Here is a 12,229-nt window from a genome sequence, read left to right as displayed (position 1 = left end):
TTTAAATTTCCTATGGAACCAAAAAAGAGCCCACATACTCAAGACAATCCTAAGCAAAAAGAACAAAGCCAGCTTTGAGGCATCATGATACCTTATTTCTGAGGCATTACGCTACCTGACTTCAAACTATACTACAAGATTACAGTAACCAAATCAGCATGGTACCAGTACAAAAACAGAGATATAGACCAATGGAACAAAACAGAAGCCTCAGAAATACCACCACACATCTACAACCATCTTATCTTTGACAAACCTGACAAAAACAAGCAATGGGAAAAGATTTCCTGTTTAATAAATGGTGCTAGGAAAACTGACTAGCCATATGCAGAAAACTGAAACTGGACCCCCTTCCTTATACTTTAAACAAAAATTAACTCAAGATGGATTAAAGACTTAAACATAAGACCTAAAACCACAAAAAATCTAGAAGAAAACCTAGGCAACAGCATTCAGGACATAGACATGGGGAAAGACTTCATGACTAATACACCAAAAGCAACTGCAACACAAGCCACTATTGATAGATGGAATCTAATTAAACTAAAGAGCTTCTGCACAGCAAAGTAAACTATCATCAGAGTGAATAGGCAACCTACAGAGTGGGAGAAAATTTGTGCAATCTATCCATCTGACAGAGTGCTAACATTCAGAATCCATAAGGAACTTGAACAAATTTACAAGAAAAAACAAACCATCAAAAAGTAGGTGAAGTACATGAACAGAAACTTCTCAAAAGAAGACATTTATGTGGCCAAGAAACACACACACACACACACACACACACACACACACACACACACATATATATATATATATATATATATATATATATATATATATAAAGGCTTATTACTGGTCATAGAGAAATGCAAATCAAAACCATAATGAGATCCCATCTCATGTCAGTTAGAATGGTAACTATTAAAAAGTCAGGAAACAACAGATGCTGGAGAGGATGTGGAGAAATAGGAATGCTTTTACATTGGTGGGAGTGTAAATTAGTTCAACCATTGTGGAAGATGGTATGGCGATTCCTCAAGGATCTAGAACCAGAAATATCATTTGACCCAGCAATCTCATTACTGGATATAAACCCAAAGGATTATAAATTATTCTACTGTAAAGACAAATGCACACGTATGTTTATTGCAGCATTATTCACAATAGCAAATACTTGGAACCAACCCAAATACCTGTCAATGACAGACTGGATAAAGAAAATGTGGCACATATACACCACGGAATACTATGCAGACATAAAAAAGAATGAGTTCATGTCCTTTGCAGGGACATGGATAAAGCTGGAAACCATCATTCTCAGCAAACTAACACAAGAACAGAAAACCAAACATTGCATATTCTCACTCATAAGTGGGAGCTAAACAATGAGAACATATGGACACAGGGAGGAGACCATCATACACTGGGGTCTGCTGGTGGGTGGGGGACAAGTGAAGGGATAGCATTAGAGGAATACCTAATGTAGATGATGGGTTGATGGGTCCAGCAAACCGTCATGGCACATGTATACCTATGTAACAAGTCTGCATGTTCTGCACATGTATCCCAGAACTTAAAATATAATAAAAAAAATTTTTAATTGTTTACCACATGATGTTTTGGAATATGTATATTATGGAATAATATAAATTATTATATATACATTATGGAATAAAAGTCCACTAAAGTCTTATTTAATATGTATAAAAAGAAAAATTCCAAGTCAAGTAAGCAAAAGTATATCTCAAATTATAAAGATACTCATCACCTTTCAATCAATTCTCATACTTGAGCCAATTTATTGGTCGAAAACCCCCTTGATGTTAGGGGAAGGCTGGTTCCTCTTGAGAAAATACTCCAACAGAGTACAAAAAAAAATTACACTGTAAATTTCTCCCAGTCTTCCCCAAAGAGACCTCCACCAGGACTTTAGAGAAAATAAAATAATCCGATTTTGGGGAGATTACTGGACACTGGCTCTGAAATGATATTAAACATCATTGTGGCTTACCAGTCAGAGTAGGAACTTAAAAAGGTCAGGTGATAAATGAAGTTTTTAGCTCAAATCCATCTCACAGTGAGTCAAGTGAATTCCTAAACCCTTCCTACGGGTATGGAATTATGCATTCCCAGTTCCAGAGTGCAAAATTGAAATAGACATACTTAGCAGCTTCAAGAATCCCCACATTTGCTCTATGATCTGTGTAGTTAGGGCTATGATGATGGGAAAAGCCAAGTGGAAACACTAGAATAACCTCTACCCATAAACATAGTAAATCACCAATAATACAACATTCATTGAGGGATTTCAGAGATTATTAGTGCCACTGTCAAGAAAAGATGCAAGGATAGCAGTTTACACTATATCCCTATTCAACTCTTCTATTTGACCTATGCAGAAGACAAATGGATCTTGGAGAATGACAGAGGATTATTATAAATTTAGCCATGTTACTGATTCTGATCACAGATATCCCCCAAAAGTGGGCAGCTGCAAGGAATTTGAAGAACATAATTGGAAAACTGCTGACAAAGAATATGGGGAAGAGGAATATGAATATACCTCTCTGAATGGATAAAAAATGTTAAGATATGTGTGTCCCACATGAATGCTCATCAAAAGGTGACCTCAGCAGAGGAGGAGGGTTTAAAATCAAGTCGACAAAGTAAACCATTCTGTGGATACCAGTCAGCCTTTTTCCCCAACAACCCCTGTTATCACCCAATTGACTTATGAATAAAGTGGCCATGGTGATAGGGAAAGAGGTTAAGCATGGGCTCAGCAACATGGACTTTCATTCACCAAGGCTCACCTGACTATGGCCTCTGCTGAGTGCCCAACGTGCCAGTAGCAGAGACTGGTACTGAGCCCTCTATATAGTATTATTCCCCAAGGTGATCAGCCAGATACCTGGTGGCAGGATGATTACATTAAATTATTTCCATCAAGGAAGGGGTAGTATTTTGTCCTGATTGGAATGGACACTTACTCCGGATTTTCATTCCCTGAATGCAGTATTTCTGCCAAAGCTACCATATGTAGATCTACAGATTGCCTTATACACTGCCATGGTATTCCTCACAGCATTCCTTCTAATCAATGAAATCATGTCACAGCAAAAGACACGTGGTAACGAGGCCATGCTCATGGAATTCACTGGTCTTACCATGATCACCACCATTCTGAAGCAGCTTATAAAATGGTCTTTTGAAGGTTCAGTTACAGTGGAAGTGAGTCCCAAAACCTTGCAGGGCTGGGGCATGGTTTTTCAAAAGTCTGTATATGCTCTAAATTAGCCTCCATTATACGGTACTGTTTCTTTCATAGCCAGGATTCATGAGTCTGAAAATCAAGAGGTGGAAACAGGAGTAGCACCACACTATTTACTGTCACACTTGGAAATTCACTAACAAAATGTTTACTTCTGGTTCCCTTGACACTCTGCTCTGCTGGCCTAGAGGTCTTGTTCAAGAAGGAAGAATGTTTCCACCAGGAGACACAACAATGATTTCAATGAATTGGGATTTTTAAGACTAGTACCTGGCCGCCTTGGGCTCCTCATCTCACTGAATCAATACGTAAAGAAGGGAATTATGGTGTTGGCTGAGGCAATTAATCCAAATTACCAAGGGGAAATTGAACTACCACTACAAAATAGAGGCAAGGAAGAGTATGTCTGGAATACAGGAGATCCCTTAAAGTGTCTCTCAGTGTTACTGTGCCCTGTGATTAAGGTAATTGGAAAACTACAGCCCAATTCAAACAGGACTGCTAATAGGTGAGACTCTTCAGGAATAAAGATTGAGGTCACTCTACCAGAAAAAGAACCACAATTAGCTGAGATGCTTGCTGAAAGCAAAGGAAATACAGAATGAGTAGTAGAAGAAGACAGTTATAAATACCAGCTGTAATCATATGACTAGTCAGAAACAAGGACTATAACTGCCATGTGTGTCCTCCTTATTTTGATATATATACACACACACATATATGTATTTGATATGTACACATATGCACACAAATACATCTGTGTGTATATATACACATACATATACTAAGCCAGTATCTTTTTCTTTCCTCTCTTATTTTTCAATTGTATAACATAAAATGTACTGACTTTAATCTTAATTATTTTAGTAGTATTAATTTTAGATAATAGTATTTAAGAATGGGTTACCAAGAGAAGAGAAAACATCACTCACATACTTTATCTTCTCTACTGTGAAAGGGACAAATGTGTAGGACAGCTGTATCATGTTAGCTGGAATTAGGATCTTGTTACTGTCTTTATTTAGGTATTTAGTATTTAAAAAGATGTTTATAAATGCCAAGTTAATAAAGGGTAGAACTGTGATGACTAATTTTAGGTGTCAACTTGACTATGCAAGGGATGACCCAATATATGGCAAAATATTATTTCAGGGTGCATCTGTGAGGATGTTTTCAGAAGAAATCATGATTGAAGCTGTAGGCCAAATGTGGAAGACTGCCCTCACCAATGCTAATGGACATCACCCAATCTGTTGAGGGCCTGAATAGAACAAAGGGTGGAAGAACATCAAGTTTGCTCTCTGCTTGCGTTCGAACATTCATCTTCTTCTGCCCTTGGAGATTTTGCTCCTGGTTTTCTGGCACTCAGACTTGGACTAGGTTTTAAATAACGAGAATGTTGGAAGAAATATGGACAGTAGAGACCATTCTGATGAGGTCTCAAATGGAAATGAACATGTTAGTTGACAATAGATAAAAGAAAATGTTTGTTACAAAGTGACCAAGAGCTTTGCTGAATTATGTTTGTGTTCTGGTGTTTCATGGAAGCTATTTGGCTGAAGTTATTTCTAAGCAAAGTTTTGGAGACTGAACTGTCCCCGACTGCTTATGGTAAGCTGCAAGAAGGGTAAATGGTTTAAAGATGGAATTATTAAGCAATAAGGAAGCAGAACTTAAAGATTTGAAAATTTCTCAGCTTATTCATATGAAAAAAAGATGTTTTTGTGGGAGAACAATAAGGGCATGGCCAAGATAAGGAGATTCATATAGATGTGAACCATGGACTTACTGAGCCACCAGAGGAGGAAAACAGCCAGTTTGACCTGAACAAAAAGGAGACAAAAAGGAATAAAGGAAGACTGTCCTACTTTTTGTATTTTACAGGACAGAACCATAGAGCTATTCAGCTTCAAATGTGCACTATTCTTTAAAACCAGAGAAGAATGACCTCAAATGCAATTCAGAGATCACTAGGGCCGCCCCCTTGATTTCAAAAGGGGAGACCATCACCTTTCTTTCAACAGGCCAAACAACTGTCCAAAGTTGTGGAGGCGGAACTACTGCCCCAGTGGTTTCAGAGGCGGGACTGTCACTCCAGAGAGTCAGAAATGTAGGACTTCTGTCACCATGTGCCTAAAAGGCACAGCATTGAGCCAAAGAGAACTATTCTGAAGTCTTAAAATCTCACGGAGTTTACTTTGTACTTTAGACTTACTTGGAATCTGTAACCCCCTTCTTTTTTCCTATTTCTGTCTTTTAGAATGGAAATGTGTATTCTATGCCTGTCCCATTGCATTTTGGAAACACATGAGTTGTTTGGCTTCATAGTGTCACAGATAGAGTGCAGTTGTTTGCCTCAGGATTAACTGTAAATCTCACAATCTCATCCTTATCTAATTTAGATGATATTTAGATGAGACCTTGGAATTTAGACTTTTAGAGTTGATGCTAGAACAAGTTAAGACTTCAGGGGCTGTTGAGATGTCATGAATGCATTTTGCCTATAAGAATAACATGAACTTTGGAGGACCAGAGGCAAAATACTATAGACTGAATGTTTGTTGCCCCCACCTCCAATTCACATGTTGAAATCCTAACCTACCAGGTTGGGTGCGGTGGCTCACACCCGTAATCCCAGCACTTTGGGAGGCCCAGGCAAGTGTATTATGAGGTCAGGAGTTCAAGACCAGCCTGACCAACATGGAGAAACCCCATCTCTACTAACAAATACAAAAATTAGCCAGGTGTGGTGGCCCATGCCTGTAATCCCACCTATTCGGGAGGCTGAGGCAGGAGAATCGCTTGAACTTGGGAGGCAGAGGTTGTAGTGAGCCAAGACCATGCCATTGCACTCCAGCCTGAGTGACAGAGTGAGACTCTGTCTCAAAAAGAGAAAAAAAAAAAGAAAGAAAGAAAGAAAAAGAAATCCTAACCACCAATATAATGGTATTAGGCGGTGGTGGTGCCTTTCTCAGGTGATTAGATTTTGAGGGTGGAGGCCTCATTAATAAAATTTATGTCCCTATAAAAGAGGCTCCTGAGAACTCACTTACCCCTTTCATTATGTGAGGACACAGAGAGAAGAAGGGCACTGTGCAGCAAGGAGTGGGCCCACATCAGACTCTGAATCTGCTAGGACCTTGATCTTGGACTTCCCAGTCGCTAGACCCATAAAAAATACATTTCTGCTGTTTATAAGCCACCTAGATATACTACTTTGTAACAGCAGCCTTCAACTAAGAGAGCTATGTTAAAGTTGAGATGCTCCTTGGATTTATAATGGTAAATATTGAGTTGGCAGTTGGCTATACAAGTTCAAAGTTTAAGAGAGACTTGCAGGTTAGAGATTTAACTTGGAGAGGTTTTTAATCATATTGATAATATTTAGAAATATGAAACTGGGTGAGATTACCTAGAGAAGATCCAAAAACTTAGTTCTGAGGTCATCCATGAAGAAAGGATGATATAAAGAAAGTATCAAAAGAGACTAAAGAGGATCAGCTATTGAGTTAGAAAGAGAATAATGAGAGTGGGAGGCCAGAAGTCAAGTGCAGAAAGCTACGAACAATAACATGAAGACTTAGATTTGACTCTTAGTGATAGACTGAATTATTAATTGCAACTTTCCACACTCTCTCTGAATTGGAATTATACTTCTCCTATCCTGCGCAGCATAACCTTACAGTATATTCGTACAGTGAGTGGAATTTCTTTTCGTAACATCATTAACATAGGGCTCAAGGACATTACTTGCTTCAGCTAATAGAATGTTAGCAAATGCAATATAAAAAAAGATGCCATAAAGGTTTGCATAATTTGGTTTCATCTCTTATGCTCTTGCCACTTATTTTACAAAAACATGCCATCATTCACCATGAGAAAAATATGCTCTGGATAGCATCTGAGCTAGGGATAATGAGAAAAATGGTCAGCTTGAATCCAATCCAAACAAACAAGCCACGTAAAGCAAAGCCACTTACCTATGCCCATCCTAAATTAGTTCAACTATAGTCAACCTGCAATACATATTCTGAGAATAAATTTTTTTAGTAAGCCACTGAGATTCTGAAGTTGTTATGCAGCATTAATTTGCAATAGTTGAATAATTCAATGTTGTATTTGGCAGTTTAAAGTCATGTAGTTATTTTGCCAGTGCTATTTCAGAGGCATGTCCAGAACAAAATCCTGATTAGAGTGGGGGGAAAAAAAAACAAAACAGGAGGAAAATGCAGAGAGAATATGTAGCAAACTTTTTTGAGAAATGCATAAATGGGAAAAAAATTCATGATATAAATTAGTTTATAAATAAATAAGCTTCATTTATTTCTTGTGTTTCAAAAAACTATAGTAAGGCCAGGCACAGTGGCTGACACCTGTAGTAACCTTAGCACTTTAGTAGGCTAAGGCAGGAATATCTTTTGAGCCCAGGAGTTTTAGAACAGCATGGGCAACTTAGGGAGACCTCATCTCTGAAAAAAAAAAAAAAAAATAGCCAGGTGTTGTGGCATATGCCTTTAGTTCCAACTCCTCAGGAGACTGAGGTGGGAGGATCGCTTGAGCCCAGGAGGTTGACGCTGCACTGAGCTATAATCACACCACTGTACTCCAGCTTGGTTGACAGTGAGACCCTGTCTCAAAAAACAAAAAAAAAAGAGATATAATCATGAGCTATCTTTCACAATTTAACTTTAAGTAATATGTTTGGTTCTCAAGCAAGTATACATCCATAGTCTGTATTAGTCTATTCTCACGTTGCTAATAAAAACATACCCAAGACTGGGTAATTTATAAAGGAAAGAGCTTTAATTGACTCACAGTTCCACACAGCTGGGGAGGTCTCACAATCATGTTGGAAGGCAAATGAGGAACAAAATCACATCTTATATGGCAGCAGGCAAGAGAGCTTGTTCAGAGAACTCCCATTTATAAAACCATCGCATCTCATGAAACTTATTCACTACCATGAGAACAGTATGGGGAAACTGCCTCCATGATTCAATTATCTCTACCCGGCCCCACCCTTGACATGTGGTGATTATTTCAATTCAAGGTGAGATCTGGGTAGGGACACAGCCAAATCGTATCACCAGGAAAGGAAAATTGTTTGATTAAATTGGTCTCTATTAGCTAAAACTGAGCCTTGAGGATGAGTAAGATTCTTCAGACTCAGAATAGTGTTGTATTAGTAGCATCATAATCTGCATAATATTTTCTGATTTCCTCCACTTAGTTAAATGGAATGCCACTAAAAATAAAAATCAAAAATTATCTCTGTCTCCAACCCCATCTTGACACCATTCCTGGGGATATCTTAAATTTAGAGCAAGGATTCTTGCCTCAAAAGTATGTTAAGGACTTTAATTCACAGAAAATTGTATTTCACATCTGTATCAAGTATGAAATACAAGCACAGAAAATAAGCATAGAGATCTTGGGCAAACTTGCTTTCCAGAACCCATCTGCCAGACATACTAAAATGGCATTACTTACCTTTTCTTGAGCAAATAGGTAATTTCTGTCAGAATTTATAGATGTTAAATCTCTGAAATACTCAGAAATCCTGTTTTGTTTGCATTGTATATATGAAAAGAGTGAAAGCAAACAAACAAAAAATCCGTTTGTAGTTTAGCACCTCTGGCCCCTCCTCTTTGAGAAGAGATCTGCTGCCCAAATATCCTGCCCCTAGAGAGAGCACACAGATGGACTTCAATAGGATGCTGAAGTCTGTGGGCTCCCTAGAATGCTGAGATAGTTACACGTGAGCCCTTTTCAGGTAGGGGTAGTATAGCTTTCACCAAAACTATTGAAATCACCTAAGCCAGAGACCTACAGATATCCATTCTGGGGAAACAACTCATCTTTGGCCTGAAGTTATTAGATTGTTTTTCTCCATTACTTTGCTGTTTTTGCTCTTGAGAAAAGACAGTCTTTTCGTCTTTCCTATGTTATCCTGAGAGTCAAATATAGAGACTAGTCGAATGGGGACAGTATCTCACAAAGTCATTCTGAGGATCAGATAATTTCTGGGTGGATGGCAGGCCAGATACCTCTTTGATGTTTGCATGTATTTTTTTCAGTTATAGAAGTTTTAAAGATGAGACTGGAGTTTACAGATATGTCCTTAAATCGTGGGACAATGTCATCCTTTCATGCATTCAACCAACATTTATTGAACACACTGGTAAACCAGATAACACAATCTCTGCATTCACCTATCTTTCATTTTAGTGGTAGACAGAATGGACTACAAAGGAACAAACAAAATAATTGCAGATAGTGACAACAGCTAAAATGACTAGACAAAGTTGCTATTTTTAGTAGTTGGTCAGATAAAAAGCCTTTGAGAAGAGATGACTATTGAACTGAAAACTGGCTTATGAGAAAGTGCCAGCCAAGCAAAATCTGTGAAACGATCATTCAAAGCAAAAGGGAAAACAAGTAAAAAAAAATACGTTTAGAAAAAAAAAATGACCTTGGCATGTTTTAGATGAATTCTACGTTCTAGAATGTAGTAAAAATAGGAAGACTATAAGGTTGGAAAAATAAATAGGGATTGGATCATGTATGAAGTATATTACCCTTTGAAAAACATGCATTATATCTTTTGATAATGATCATAATATTTGAAATACATGCTGACCCACTGAAAAAGCCTGGTAATGATTAGTGAGAAGAGATTCAGTATTGGGAGAGTGAATTCACATTGCTAAATCACTGTAGACATTAAAAAGATCGCATCTATGTGATAAAACTGAAATAAATATTTAGGATGAAAACAGGCCTTTAAAAAATATCCTACATCAGCTCTATGGTGTGTCTATATTACTCTCAATATCTTCATTTTAGGGATCATCCCAATATTACATTTTTTAAAATAAAATTTTCCTTCGAGTAGTTTTAGATTTACAGAAAAATTGATAAAATAGTGCAGAGTTCCCTTGTAGCCTATCCTGTTTCCTCCACTGTTAACATCTTATATTGGTATGGTATTTTTTTCACAATTAAAGAACAAATATTGAGACATTATTGATATGTTATGATTAACTGAATCCATACTTAGATTTTCTTTTTTTTTTTTTTTTAAGACAGAGTTTCACTTTGCCACCCAGGTTGGAGTGCAATAGCGCAGTCTCGGTCACTGCAACATCCACCTTCCAGGTTCAAGTTATTCTTCTGCCTTAGCCTCCCTAGTAGCTGGGATTACAGGCATGTACCACCATGCCCAGCTAATTTTTTAATTTTTAGTAGAGACAGGGTTTCACCATGTTGGCCAGGCTAGTCTTAAACTCTTGACCTCAGGTGATCCACCCACTTCAGCCTCCCAAAGTGCTGGGATTATAGGTGTGAGCCAGTGCATCTGGCTAGATTTTTAAAATGTCCTTTTGTTGTTGTTGTTGTACCAGCACCTTCTCCAGGGTACCATGATAGATTGAGTTGTTGTGTCCCTTATGGTCCCTTGATTATCATAGTTTCTCAGATTTTCCTTAATTTTTGATGACCTTCACAATTTTGAGGCATATTGTGCAGCTATTTTATAAAACGTTCTTTAATTTGGATTTGTTTGATGTTTTTCTTTTTTTTTTTTTTTTTTTTTTTTGAGATGGAGTTTCCTCTTGTTACCCAGGCTGGAGTGCAATGGCGCGATCTCGGCTCACCGCAACCTGCGCTTCCTGCGTTCAGGCAATTCTCCTACCTCAGCCTCCCGAGTAGCTGGGACTACAGGCACGCACCACTATGCCCAGCTAATTTTTGTATTTTTAGTAGAGACGGGGTTTCACCTTGTTGACCAGGATGGTCTCTATCTCTTGACCTCATGATCCACCCGCCTCGGTGTCTGATGTTTTTCTTATGATTAGACTAACAGTATGTCGTTTTAAGAATACCACAAAAGTAAAGTGGCATTTTTATCACATCATAAAGTGTACATAGCACTAAGATGGCTTATCACTGTTGATCACCTGGCTATGGTAGTTTTTCTTTAGGTGTTCAACTGTAACATTACTCTTCTCTCCGTCCCCTTAGGAACCAGCTTCCTCAACTGGAGTAGATTACTTATAGACAGTGTCTCTTGTCTTCAGCCTAACAAACTCTACTTATTTCTAAAGTTATTTAGGTTGACATTTCCCTCCACCCCCACACCTTCAGTGAGGTTATTTTATAAATTTATCATACAATTATATCAAAGTTTGCATTCCATACTGGGATTCTTCCTAAATGATTTGTTTAAATCTACATACACTAAGGTTCATTATTCTTGCTACAATATTCTATAGCTCTTTTCATAAATGCACAGTGTCATGGAACTACAATTGAACTATCATACGGAATAGTTTCACAACCCTAAAAATTCCCCTATGTTTAATCTATTTAACTTTCTTCCCTCGCTTCAAAACCTGGAAGTTACCTGTTACCATCAATATAGTTTTGTCTTTCCAGAATATCATGTAATTGGAATCATGTGGCATATAATCTGGCAAAATGTTTTCCTTGGAGTGTAGACTTGTCTTAGTCTGTGTTGCTATGAAGGCGTAGAATAGGCTGAGTAATTCATAAAGAAAAGTGGTTTACTTGGTGCATGGCTCTGAAGACTGTACAAGCAGCATGGCACCAGCATTGCTTCTGGTGTGGGCTTCAGGGAGCTGCCACTCATGGCAGAAGAGCCAGCTATGCAGAAAACACATGGTGAAAAAAGTAAGAGAGCAAGAAGAAAGAAGGTGCCAAGCTCTTTTTAACAACCAGCTGTCATGGGACCTAACAGAGTGAGTACTCACTCACACCTTGCCACTCCACCAGGGAGAAGATTAATTTATGGAGGATCTGCTCCCACGATCCAAACATCTCCCATGAGGCCTCACCTCCAACATTGGGGATTAAGTTTCAACATGAGGTTTAGGGGACAAACATCCAAAATGCAGCAAGGCATTTGATGTGGAGCACTACATGGATAAACTTTAT

The 12,229-nt window shown here is 38.1% G+C and overlaps 1 pseudogene; it reads right to left on the bottom strand.

Moving 5' to 3' along the window:
* LOC105712580 (annexin A2-like) overlaps positions 1-11,924 on the bottom strand; it is a 33,163-nt pseudogene extending 21,239 nt beyond the window's left edge.
* Positions 11,925-12,229: the final 305 nt, after the last annotated feature.

The sequence above is a fragment of the Aotus nancymaae genome, unplaced genomic scaffold (assembly GCF_030222135.1).
Source record: "Aotus nancymaae isolate 86718 unplaced genomic scaffold, 86718_ANA_hifiasm-v0.15.2.pri h1tg000010l, whole genome shotgun sequence".
Lineage (NCBI taxonomy): Eukaryota > Metazoa > Chordata > Mammalia > Primates > Aotidae > Aotus > Aotus nancymaae.
This window is presented reverse-complemented; position numbering and strand designations above follow the sequence as displayed.